Source organism: Perca fluviatilis, chromosome 2, assembly GCF_010015445.1.
Source record: "Perca fluviatilis chromosome 2, GENO_Pfluv_1.0, whole genome shotgun sequence".
NCBI classification, from domain to species: domain Eukaryota; kingdom Metazoa; phylum Chordata; class Actinopteri; order Perciformes; family Percidae; genus Perca; species Perca fluviatilis.
In genome coordinates this window covers 36937202-36951195 of record NC_053113.1, presented here as the reverse complement: position 1 = coordinate 36951195, position 13994 = coordinate 36937202, and positions in this window count along the sequence as shown.

The following is a 13994-nucleotide window of genomic DNA, read 5'->3' as shown; positions in this document are numbered from 1 at the left end:
TCAAAGTTAAAACTTAAAACTTGCAAACAAAACATTTGTGTAGTTGTAAACTATTGGTCTTTTATTTGTTTGATATTATGTCCTTTTGTTTACAGTTCCCTCTGCTTCTTTCTCAATGATCAGTCTTTTGCTCTCTCCATCACGTTTGCAGTCATGCTCCCAGCTTTCTCTTAGCTCCCTGGGTTTTTGCTTGATTCTGACACAAACATCTCGCGGCGTGGGTCTTACAGGGGTGCGTCCCCATTGGCTAATGAGAGTTAAGGGGAAAGTTTGAGTGACAGCTCAGCCTCGGTGCAGGTAAACTAACATTAGAGACTCAGAGTCTGGTCTGGAGGACACACAAGCCACTCCATAGGGGATTCCTACAAGATTAATAAAGTGTAAGTATTATTAATATATATATTATCTGTGATCTACGTTGCAAGCATGGTTACTAGACATTTGTTGTTTTGTTGTGTTAAGTGACTAGCTAGCTAGCTAGTAAAGCTTTTTTAAGTTAGCATTTAACATTAGCTATAGGCTATACTGCTAACGTTATCTAAAACTTGTAGCCACCGGCTACCTTACTGAGCTAATAATTTACCATGGGAATCATGTATTCTTCGTTAGGCCTTACTCAATGGAGCTGTATTAATTATCGTCTTCTCTCTGTAGAGACCTGCAGGACCCGAGCAGAGCTACGATGCTCTCCCCAGGTAACCTAAAGGTTAGTAACGTATTGCTATATTATGGTCTATTAGGAAAAATTATTATCCAGCTAACTACTAATTGTTGGGGTTGCTATTGGCCTGATAATACACAATGCTAGGGTATTGGTTAAGTTGTACAATGTAGAAGCTGTGAATGTAATGTATTATATCTAGAGGTTGACACATACTGTACAGTACAAATGCAGTGTTAGCACTGCTTAACCCTCAGAAACCGACCAGATCTTCCACGATCCGACACGGCACCTCCGATAAATATTTATATTATTTAATGAAAGTTTAATCGATTTTCTTACCGTTTTTTTCAGCGGAAAGCTAACGAGTTAGCCATCACGGCCCTGTCTTTGGTTTCTTTGTAGCCTTTACAGAAGGTTTTATATCCAGCCTGGAAGTTGTGCCTCTTTACGGAGTTATTCAGCAATAAATCCACACTCTTACATCCAAGATTTATCCACTTGATGTCCGTAATTTATCTCGTTTTCGGTCAGTTTCGGCGCTAGCTGCTAGCCGACTTCAACAGCTAATAGCCAATAAGCTACTGATCACAGTGATGTCTGTTTTATCTTCGTAGCCTTTACAGAAGGCTTTCTATCCAGCCTGGAGCTCGTGCGTCTTTGCGGAGTTGTTCAGCAATAAATCCAAACGCTTACATCCAAGATTTATCCACTCGATGTCCATAATTTATCACTTTTTCGGTCATTTGTTCAGCTACATCTGTGTAGCTGCCGTCCAGTATAAATCTCCCATGATGCTTTGCAAGTGTGTTTACGTTTTTCAACAAATGAGAATCCAGGTCCGCACAGTGGAAAGGTGGGTTCACTGACCGATGGAAATCGAAAACCGAGCGATAAAAACAGTAAAGTGAAAAAGAGAGATAATGGCATCACTGTTTAGATATTTGGGATACATTTGGGCCTTTTTTAAAGAAATGTAAATAGTTTGTCAGTTATATGAGTTATAACGTTTATTATGTTTATTTTTGCACTGGATGACTCCAAATATATAGGAGAACTGTTTTAGACAACACAAATTCTTGTGTACCATTTCTCTGTTTGTGATATCAATACATTTGAACATTATTATTTTGATTATTGGCAAAAGCGTCTGGACTTTTTTTGAAAAAATGTATATATTTTGTCAACTTTATAAGTTATAATGTTTATTTCTTCACAGTTTGACACCCAAGACATATGGGAACTGATTTAGACAGGAGATTGGCTTAGCTTTTATTGTTCTGTGTGTGATATCAATAAATATCTGTGAGATTCATTTTCCGTTTTATTTATTTATTTGTTTTTAAGGTCATACAACCTTTTTTTACACAATTGACCTCACTACAGCACAAATATTCTAAAAGCCCAGTTTTTCCTGAAAAAAATGATGTACATTGATTGACTGTGGACAACAGGGTTGATGTTTTACAAGCTTTTTAGAAAATAAAACCAGACGGAAAAGGAATTGTAAAAATGGCCTTAGGTTCCTGAGGGTTTTAACTGGTTCATCTTTATAGTTTTGTGCTCATATGTACTTTCCTAGTTATGACAAAGACTGGCTATTCTAACTTTAATTACATGTCTTCTGTTGCATTTGCTGCAAAGTCAGCATAAGGAAAATGTTCATAGTGTTTTTAAAGCCTACACATTTGCTAATGGCTACTTAAAAGCAAGTTATTTTAATTGTAAATCACACAACCTTGGAAGCCTCAGTTATCAGTAAGAACTTTGTTACCATTTGATTTGTGTAAGAAACTTTGTTATAATTTTTTATCACAGCTCACATCAGGCAGCAGGCAGACCAACCAGGAGGACGTGGAGCAGCAGAGGGAGAGGAACCTTTAGTCTCTCTGTGGAGGAAACACTGTGTGCAAAGGCTTCAGACAGCCAGGGTATAGACCAATAGTGTATGTATTGATCATATTTTGCTCAGATACTCAGTTAACACTTACAATAAACTTTTTCTTAAGTTTTCATTGGTGTACTTGTAGTTTCTTAGTCCATTGTATGCCAATATATATCCTACTACAGTATACTGTCCTGTAATTTAATTTGTGTTTACATTGTTTTACTGTAATTATATTTTAAAATGCACATAATATATACTTTTTTTTTTTACATTCACCCTTGTCTGTTTGGTTCATTATATAAAACAGGAAATAAGGTTGAGACTATTATAATGCTTTATTTTTAGTCCAATATAAAACTTCACATACATAATGGATATTTGAACATATTTAGCTGGGGCTCCGGTGGTAGAAGAAGCTGGAACTCAGTGTCAGTCATTATTTGCAGTACATCACAGGTCAGAGTCAGTTTTTCATCACCAACAATACACAAACATACTGAGTAATTGGGTTATGTATATATTTCACATATTCAGTTTCACCTAAGGCAAGCTGTATTTCTCTGCTGACTTGTGTCTGCAACAACACTTCTGAGGGTGGTGCAGGAATATCACACACAACTCCTGGATGCCTGGGATCATCTGGTCTCCTGAGCTCACTGATGGCCCACTGCTCCAGTCTGGATGACAGCCTTTTCTGCAGGACAGTTCTCTGAAGGGCTGGGATGTGGCTGTAGTCCTTCACTTCCTTGACTTCTTATTGTAAAGCTTGAAGTACCTTATTGGATGATAAAAAAGTGTTTGAAATTAGCTCAATAATAAATAATTGTAATAAAGCCTGCACTCTAGAAACATTTTTCTAGCTTCCTGAACACTACTGGAACACTTATTTCTGGAATATTATTGATCACACTTTCTAGATTCCTACCTCCACGTTGACTACATGTGTAAAATAAGATATGGCCAGCCACCAGGACACATGCACATCACATCAAACCATAAGGATCACTAAGCAAAGTATTTGTCAAGGGCCTGGTGTGTTAGTTAAAGTACATAGTTTGGACAGTAGTAACACTATGCATTAATTCTAAATATTGTTGACATTTACAGCGCTAAAAAATACAAAAAATATGTCCGTTATCTGCCATCTTAAGGTAGTGCAAAGAAAGAACAGTGTGTACAGATGGAACATTATCTAATGTATGTGTCGAACCCTATATATATTACATTCACAGCTTCTACATTGTACAACTTAACCAATACCCTAGCATTGTGTATTATCAGGCCAATAGCAACCCCAACAATTAGTAGTTAGCTGGATAATAATTTTTCCTAATAGACCATAATATAGCTACGCTATATACCTTTTAGGTTACCTGGGAGAGCATCGTAGCACTCTGCTCGGTCCTGCAGGTCTCTACAGAGAGAAGACGATAATTAATACAGCTCCATTGAGTAAGGCCCTCGAAGAATACATGATTCCCATGGTAAATTATTAGCTCAGTAAGGTAGCCGGTGGCTTTTAGAAAACGTTTGCAGTATAGCTAACGCGTTAAATGCTAACTTAAAAGCTTTATTAGCTAGCTAAAAAAAAAAAAAAAAAAAAAAAAAAAATATATTAATAATTTATACTTTTATTAATCTTCATTCTTTTTTAGCCAATGGGGACGAACCCCTGTAAGACCTCACGCACGAGATGTTTGTGTCAGAATCGCAAGCAAAAACTCAGGGAGCTAAACGAGAAAGCTGGGAGCATGACTGCAAACGTGATGGAGAGAGTAAAAGACTGATCATTGAGAAAGAAGCAGAGGGAACTGTAAACAAAAGGACATAATATCAAACAAATAAAAGACCAATAGTTTACAACTACACAAATGTTTTGTTTGCAAGTTTTAAGTTTTACCTCTGAGGTGACAATTTTTTTGCTTGAGTTAGTGTTTTTTGTTTGATACTTGAGAAGTTTTGCTTGGAATTAAAGTCACAAAACTAATCCCATACCTTATCTGCCGGTCCATATTTCTCAGTCATTTCTCTGACCACAGCTCCTTTTGGCTCAAGTGACTTGGTGTTTTCGTTACCCAGTACAAGATTGCAGTAGTTCTACTTTTCACTATGATGAAGCCGTCGCTACAAAGCTTAGTTTAATCTCGGTAAACCTTGCTAAATCCGGGACAGTTCACAGTCTGTCTCTTGATAAGTTCACAGAAATATCTGACAAGTTAACAGACGTCCTTCTTATTGACCTAGTTCACAGACTAAATCTGACCAGTTCACAGACGTGGTCCTTGTATGGATAATCTATTGTCACACCCATGTTTTTTTAGTTCTAATCTATGTCACACTCGTTGGAGAAATTCTCAGAAATATGACCGTTATCTGTTCAAAAATACCACTAGATAAAAGACAAGAATAAAACTGACAGTGCAGTATAAGAACTGAGAGATAAAATACGTGAATAAAAGTTACAAAAGTGCAGTATAAGAAATTAAACATTAAAGAGCAGTTACAGAATGTCATACAGTGTCATCAATGCAACTTCAGTATAACAAATGAACAGTTATTTAAAGAAAGGCAACATCAAAAAGATAGGTCTTTAGCTTTGATTTAAAAGAACAGAGTTTCTGCGGACCTGCAGTTTTCTGGGAGTTTGTTCCAGATATGTGGAGCGTAAAAACTGAATGCTGCTTCCCCCTATTTAGTTCTGACTCTGGGGACAACAAGTAGACCTGTCCCAGACGACCTGAGAGGTCTGGGTGGGTCATAGTGTAGCAACAGATCAGAAATGTATTTTGGCCCTAAGCCGTTTAGTGATTTATAAACCAGCAAAAGTATTTTGAAATCAATTATTTGAGGCACTGGAAGCCAGTACTGGAGTGATGTGATCCGCTTTCTTGGTCTTAGTGAGGACTCGAACAGCAGCGTTCTGAATCAGCTGCAGCTGTCTGATTGATTTTTTAGGGAGACCTGTAAAGACACCGTTACAGTAAGTCTACTGAAAATAACAAAGAGCGGGGACATTTTTTTCCAAAATCCTGACGAGACATAAGTCCTTTAACCCTTGGTATATTTTAAGGTTTTAAGGTGGCAATAGGCTGACTTTGTAATTGTCTTAATGTGGCTGTTAAAATTCAGGTCTGAGTCCATGACTACACCCAGATTTCTGGCTTTGTCTGTTGTTTTTAATATTGTCGTTTGAAGCTGAGTGCTGACTTTTAATCATTCCTCTTTTGCTCCAAAAACAACCACCTCAGTTTTTTCGTCATTTAATTTAAGAAAATTCTGGCACATCCAGTCGTTAATTTGTTCAATGCACTTAGTCAGTTGTTGTATTGGACTATAGTCCCCTGCCGATAAATTTGTGTGTCATCCGCATAACTATGGTAGCTTATTTTATTGTTTTCCATAATTTGAGCCAGTGGAAGCATGTAGATGTTAAACAGGAGAGGCCCCAGAACTGAGCCTTGGGGAACTCCGCATGTCATATTTGTATGCTCAGATGTGTAATTCCCTATAGACACAAAGTAGTCCCTATTCTTTAAATAAGACTCAAACCACTTTAGTACTCAGCCAGAAATGCCAACCAAGTTTTCAAATCGGTCTAGTAATATGTCATGGTCAACCGTATCAAATGCAGCACTGAGATCAAGTAATACTAAGACTAAAATTTTGCCACTATCTGTGTTTAAGTGGATGCCATTAAACAGTCCCTCCGGAAAAACGCAATTATGCGATCGCATAATTCAATGCATAATCAGCCAAAATCCGCATATTCATGTGGGGGCCGCATTTTTTCAAATATGCCGCACTTTCACCGCATAAATTGCCGATTTCCGCGCAAAATATGCGTTGCTTGCATGATTTCATAATCCCCGCATTTTCGTTGCAAAAAAGTCACATATGTCTTAGCAGAATGTTGAAAAAATGTTGCGTTTACTTCACAAGAGCAGCCATTTTCCCCTTTTGCCATGGGAACATTATTAAGTGACGTAAATATGCAACGTGAACATCATCGAAAAGCAGGTGTTGGAGGTTGATACCAAAGCCGGGCTACGGAAAGCCATTCCACTCCTGATTCAGCCCCATTGTACCGAATTTGGTTGCAGTTCCACCAGAGTTCCACTGGGGGTGATCGCGGGCCAGTGCAAAATGAATGGGACTCTATGGAGCTAGACGGCTAAATGTGTCTCTTTTGCCCGACTGTCATTGAGAAACCTCAGATTTGATTGTAGTTTTTGCAAGTTCAACATGGGTTATAGGTTGAAAGTTGAATGAACGAGTACTTATGTCCTTTTGATTTCTTACAGGGTGAGTCGTTGTTGCCCATAATAGCTAGCATTCTGCTAATGAATGCTGATTGGTCAGTGAAGGTCTGATTATGATCGGAGATCCAGCTTGACAGCATCCGAAACAGAGCCTGAATGTTAGAGTGAATATTTCGCCGTGGTCTTTAAAACATCAGCAAACCTCTTTCTAGCATGTGTATTGACAGGGAGAGCCTAACCTGTCAGCTGTGTTGTCGATGCCTCGAGAGAAAAAAGGAAGCGACTCAGAGCTTGCCGTAAAGCAGTATCTCTGGCCGTATATGTGTATTCAATTCAATTCAATTTTATTTATAGTATCAAGCAGCAGGAAGCAGCAAGGTTCAGCAGGACGCAGCATGACACTGCAGGGCACCACAGAGCTTAGCAGGGAGTGCAGCAGGACCACGGCGACAGCTGCAACCAAGATCTTGGTGCCAACGTTCTCCAAGGAAATACGCTGGGTGAAAAAACATAAGGACTCCGGATAGTAAACTCCCCAGAAGCTAGGATTAATAACAAGCATTTCTGGGACGGGATGCACACAAATGGTAATAGAAAGGGAGATGAGAGAGCAGCTCAGTGTGTCAAAGGAAGGAATTCCCCCGGCAGTCTAGAACTATAACCGTGTAACTAAGAGAGACAGGTCATAAGGAGAGGTGGCCTGTTCGGGCTTGAAACTCTCCCCCGCCGGATCAGGCTGTGCTGGCCTGCCTCCCTCTACTTTTGTTATATTATTAATCTAACAACTATGAAGAGAAGCATGTGGGCCTGGTTAGGCGGACGCTGCAACTCCTCACTCCCTAACTATAAGCTTTATCAAATAGGAGAGTTTTAAGTTCATTCTTAAATGCAGTGACAGTTTCTGCCCCCTGAACCCAGATTGGGAGCTGGTTCCATAGGCGAGGAGCCTGATAACTGAAGGCTCTGGCTCCCATTCTACTTTTAGAGACTTTAGGTACCACAATGACGTCATTGACATTTTAAAAGGCTTTTTAGAACAAAAAAACGACTAATCTAATACCCAGCAGTGTGTATTTTCTTTGCCTCGCCTTTTGAATGCAACATTCAAATTACTAGACAAACAAATTTGCAAATTGTGCAAATAACAAATTATATCCTGAGAAAAGTGGATTTTGAGGGGTATAGCTCCATAGAGTCCCATTCATTCTGCACTGGCCTGTGAGCCCCCTATATGGAACTCTGGTGGAACTGCAACCAGTTCAGAAGCCGGAAGTAACGAGGGAGTGGAACTATTAGAAATTCTTTGTTGATACTTTGAGTCTCTTAAGTTGGTATCCAATAAGAAAGCTATCTTAATATCTGATGTCTACTCAAATTTCTTTAAGTGCTCCTGCTGTCTATATTATTAATGATTTTAGAAAGTCTGTCTCTTTTGTATCTTTTATTTCCCTCTGTTTAGACTATTACTTTAATTTTTGCTTTAACATTATATTATTTGTATATATTTCTATATCTTATTTGTTTACTTATTGCAGTGACTGAATATCTGTAAACTATTTTTGGAAATTTTGTTTAAAAAAAGCAGTGTGTTGGGGGAATCACTTTTTCTTCTCTTTTTCATCAAACCGCAATTTTTTGCAAGTTCCCGCATTTTTTGCAAGTTCCCGCAATTTCCTCGCATAAAATTGCATAAATATCCCGCATATTCCAATCGCATTTTTTAAGAAAACCTGCCGCATAATCAAGGATTTTTGCCCGCAACAATCACAAAAAAACTCTGCGTTTTTCTGGAAGGACTGATTAAAGACTTTAACAAGAGCTGTCTCAGTGCTGTGATGTGGTCGAAAACCTGACTGGAAGGCATCAAAACTGTTGTTTAGTGACAAGAAAAGGTTGAGTTGTTGAGAAACCGTCTTTTCAATGATTTTACTTATCAATGGAAGGTTTGATATCGGCCTATAGTTGCTCATTAGTGACGTGTCTAGATTGTTCTTTTTTAAGAGTGGATTGATGACTGCAGATTTCAGGGCCTGTGGGAAGATACCTGAAAGAAGATACATGTTTACAATCTGCAGAAGATCTGTAACCAAACAATTCAAAACATTTTTGAAAAGGCCTGTTGGTAGAATATCAAGGCAACAGGAGGATGTTTTCAGATGTTGTATAATGTCATCCAGGTTTTTACGGTTAATCATATGGAATTGAGTCATATTGGAATTTGTTTTGCCTGGACACTGTAACAACACAAACTCTGTACTCGATATGGAAGCACTGACTGTTTGTCTAATTTTCTGAATTTTGTCTTTGAAGAAAGTGGCAAAATCATTGCAGGCCTCGGTGGATAAAAGTTCAGATGCTACTGGTACTGGAGAGTTTGTTAACCTATCGACAGTAGTACAGTAGACTGTAGTAAACAAAGCACGTGAATTATTATTGTTTTTGGCAATAATGTCCGAAAAGAAGGACCGCCTAGCATTCCTCAGTTCCGAATTATAAATGCGAAGTCTCTCTTTATAAGTGTTGTAGTGGACCTGGAGATTAGGTTTTCGCCACCTGCGTTCTGCTTTTCGACACTCTTTTTCTGTTCTTACCAGTATGACATTTCTCCATGGAGATCTTTTCTTACCAGAGACAGCTTTGACCTTAGTGGGAGCAATGGCATCAATAACATTTGTAATTTTACAATTGAAATTGTCTACAAGCTCAGTGACTGAGACCCCTGAGAGGGTGGGTTTGGAGGAGAAAAGCTGAATGAATGATTCACTGATGGTTATATACCGTTTTCTGATTACCTTTCTTTGGACACTTTTCTGCATAGAGATATTGCCATTAAAGAAAACACAACAATGATCAGAGAGAGCAGCATCAGTCACCACAACCTTGGAAATGTTCAAACCCTTGGAGATAATCAAGTCCACATGCTGAGTCAGTCCATAGTTCTCAAAAATACAACACAGTTCTTTGGTCCCTCTGTCCTGGTGGTTATCAACATTAATGTTGAAATCACCAGCAATAACTACACAATAAGAGTTAAAACAGATTATAGACAGCAGTTCAGTAAAGTCATCAAAGAAGGATGCACAGTATTTAGGTGGCCTGTAGATATTTAGAAATAAAGGTCGAGGGGAGGGCCTTAGCTGAAGAGCCACATATTCAAAAGAAGCAAAGTTTCCATAAGATATTTGAGTACATTGGAATGAGTAAAAAAAAAAATGGCGACTCCACCTCCTTTCTTATTCACTCTGTGCTCACTCATAAAACTGAAGTTAGGGGGAGCTGACTCTATAAGAACAGCAGCACAGTTATTATGGTCTAACCAGGTTTCAGTTAAAAACATAAAATCAAGATTGTGCTTAATAATAAAATCATTGATTAAAAATGATTTACCTGCCAAAGACCTGACATTTAGTAAGGCTAGTGCTATTGTGTTAAAATAATTTTTTGGGACAGGTTGTTGCTGACGAGGAATGGATGCTAAATTTGCTAAGTTGGCAGTTAAGTGCTTCTTTTTCTTACTTAGCAGATTCACCATTCTTTTTCTATTACCTATCACAACATAGATTGAAGAAGAATTTAATACACAGGGCCCAGGCTTGTCCTGGAAAGAGTCATGAGTGCCACTAGGTGTGCAGACTGGACCCAGCACATATCAGTTAAAGCTTGTTGCATTTTGTACACAAGCATACTTATCAGTCTGGGGAGAAGGAGTTCGCTGCAGTCCTTGAGGGGGCAGAGGTGCCTGGCGTTTTACTTTCAGTGATTGAGTCAAAACAGGGTCAGTTTGATGCTGGGGGCGAATGATGGGAGAAGGCAGTGGGGCAAACTTGATTCCAGCATCTACCAGCTGCTCCATCCGGTCAGTGAATCCTAACATGTGGCAGGGGGAAACAGGGGAAAGGGTGAATGGGGAGGGCGATGGATCCTCAACGGCGTCAGGGTTGGTAAGGGGGTTTGAGGAGTGTTGGACAGGTGAAAGGTGGGGTTGAGATTTCTTGTCTCCGCTCTGTGGTCTCCCATGGTCAAATCCTTGCTCAGGTGGGGGCTGTGGTGGATCACTGCCGCACTTTGTTGTGTCTTCCTCTTGTTTAGTTTGTGTTGATTTATCTTGTCTCGTGTCCTTGGCCGAGGGAGCAGATGTGTGGTGCAGAACGTAAAGTAGGCTAGAGGTGAACAGCTTTACTCCTGGCTTGTTAAGGAAAAGTCCATCTGTTTTAAAAAGATGTCTGCGGTCCTAGAAAATATTAAAATTGTCAATGAACTGCAGTGAATGGTCGGTACATGCAGTTGAAATCCATCTGTTCAGTGCCAACAGTCTGCCGAATCTCTCAGCTCCTCTTCTGACTGGCGGTATAGGGCCACTGATGAACACCTTCGCGTTTATGGAGCTGACTGTGTTCAGCAGATTCATAAACTCACGATTCAGCACTTCATACTCTTGCTTTACAACATCATTTGACACTATGTGCAGTATAATGTTCTTTACAGTTGGGTGTTCTTCACAGTTGGGTGTGCTGCTATGATATCTGGGATTCTTTGGGCCAAGTCAGACACCATGTCTTTGGGAAAACAGAGTATTTTGGTGTTTTTACTGCTTTGACTGCTTTTGATATCTTTTACAGCAGTCACCCACAAAAGTTTTATAATTGCTCTCAGTCCTTACCCTGCTGTGTGACGATGAGACACATCCAGGTCATGTCCAGGGTCTTGCAGCAGAGGAGCATATCTGTTATCCACCTTCACACTCAGTTGTTGGGGAGGCATTTTAATTTTCCTTTTTGCAGCTGTCCACTAAGTCTTACTAAGTACAGGAGTTGAAGAGGTGCTCTGCCTGGATGATAATGCAGGCCAGCCATTCGTATCACAAATCTCAGGGCGCTGTGCCCTGCCCGTTAGTCGTCCTCCCGTTTCCCAGGAAAACGATTTACTCTTAGGCTTTGCACCAAAAGAGTTCCAGGGAGGACTACCACTTGTTGATTTATTACCCGTTCAACAGCCCTCCTGTTTGTTTGTAGTCTTGCTTGTGCTAGTTAGCCGAGTGTTAGCATGCTTTTGTCCATTGTTTTGGGTCAGTGGTAAAGTGGTGTCATTTCCACATAATCCATTCACTTCCACATTTACTTCTAACCGGTAAATTTTGGTTTCCAGAACTGCAATCTTCTGAAGGAGTTTGTAGTATTCTTCCATGGAGAAGGGAGGCATCTTGCTGCTAATTAGCTTTAGCTACAGTCACTTTAGGACAGGCTTGAGCTATTTGTAGGCCACGCTCACGCAGAAAATTTTTGAAATATGGCAAAAGCCTACTATGTCTACAAAAAGTGTATAGTCCATTGATTTATAAGTATCCAGAGCCGTTGCTCATAGTTTCTCTCAGAGGGAAAGCAAGATTATCAGCAGAAATATGCAAGCAGAGGCAGGAGCAAGCAGCAAAGCATCTGCACTGTAAGAAGCAGGAAGTCAGAACTTGACTTGAACTGACACAGGGAGACACAACACGAACAAAATGATCTGACACAAGACAAAGGGAACACAGAGGCTAAATACAAGAGGTAACAAGCAAACATGGGACAGGTGATACAGCAGGTGAAACACATCAGGACGGGGCAGGACAATCAGACAGGCGGGAAAACACAGGAAGTAAAACTAGACAAGACAAGACAAAACCAGACTACCAAAATAACACAGGAAACAGAAACCTACACAATCATCACAGAAACATACACAAAAGCAGAATATATAAATCCAGGATAACTGATAAAGCGAGACTTGACCTAGTCTAATCTGTGCAGCCTGGCTTGGTGCATTTCACGAAGGCCAAGCCAGGCTGAGGAAGAGCGACTAGGTAGAACCAGGCTGAAGTAATTCAGATAGATGCGCGTAGGGCTGCACAATTAATCGAATTTTAATCACGATCACGATTTTTGCTTCCCACGATCAAATTTGCGTGATTGAGCGATATTTAAAATGCGTCATTCCCTTCATAGAACAGTCTTTGCAAAGCCAATCTAGCGCTCCATAAACCACTGTCTGATCAAATGTCTCCATGAGCCAATCAGTGCTGTTCCCTGCCTGCACCGCGCAGCTTAGTTTCTAGATGTAGACAGTCACAGAGGACAGAGTAACGTGAGGAAAATTCCACAACAGGTAGCAGTCGGTCATCATAAGCCGGTCACAATGTTTACCAGTTTACCAGTAAACGCAACGTTTTGTCCCGTCTGTGTTGTTTTTCAGACAACAGCAGTGACCAGTGCTAGTTTGTGTCTTTTAGCTCATAGCTTTAGCAGCAGACTGTTGGATGTCCCGCTGTTGGAATCCTACAGTGAAATACAGACACACTACACTGTTTAGCAGTCAGCATTTTAGCCGTGTTTAATCCAGTTACTACTGTGGCTAATGGTAGGCTAACGTTACCTGCTGTGTAACGTGTTATTAGTGTTTACTAGCGTGACATTCAGCGATGTTTATGTTGCCTCTAACGTGGGTTTCGCAACATCAGAGCGCAACGCAGACATGTAAGTGGCAGAGCCACAGAAATCCGCTTAGCTATTTCGTCTGGTGGATACCAGTCACCACATGCGCCGTTAAGGTGAACAGAAAATTGCGTTGTCTGTATCTTTCACGGCAAACATGCATGTGTGCAAAGCGGTCGCACAACAGCTGAAATGGCATACTCCTTCACAGTATCCTTCAATAAAGGAGGAATGTAGCACAATATGGATGTATTAGGAGGAATGTAGCACAATATGGATGTAAAAGCAATTATAATTATATAATTATGTGACAATTAAATTAGTTTTGGCTAAAATCAACAAATAATTGTGATAATTAATCGCGATCTCAATAATGATCAAAATAATCGTGATTATCATTTTGGCCATAATCGTGCAGCCCTAGATGCGCGTCCACGACTTTCCTCAAAAGACTGCAAGGTCAATCACAGATTTACTGATGCCAAAATGGAGAATACGCATTGAACATACTTTATACAGAGTGAGCAGCAGCTTATTGTGGAAGTATGATGACATGAAATTTGTATAAAAAGAAAGGAAACACGGCCGCTGTAATGAAACAGCGAGAGAAAGCGTAGCAGACAATCACGGACCGACTGAATGCGTAAGTAGCCTAAATATATACATTTACTGACCACTGCTCTGAATTGAACCTGTCATCATACCATTTAGGATTAGGC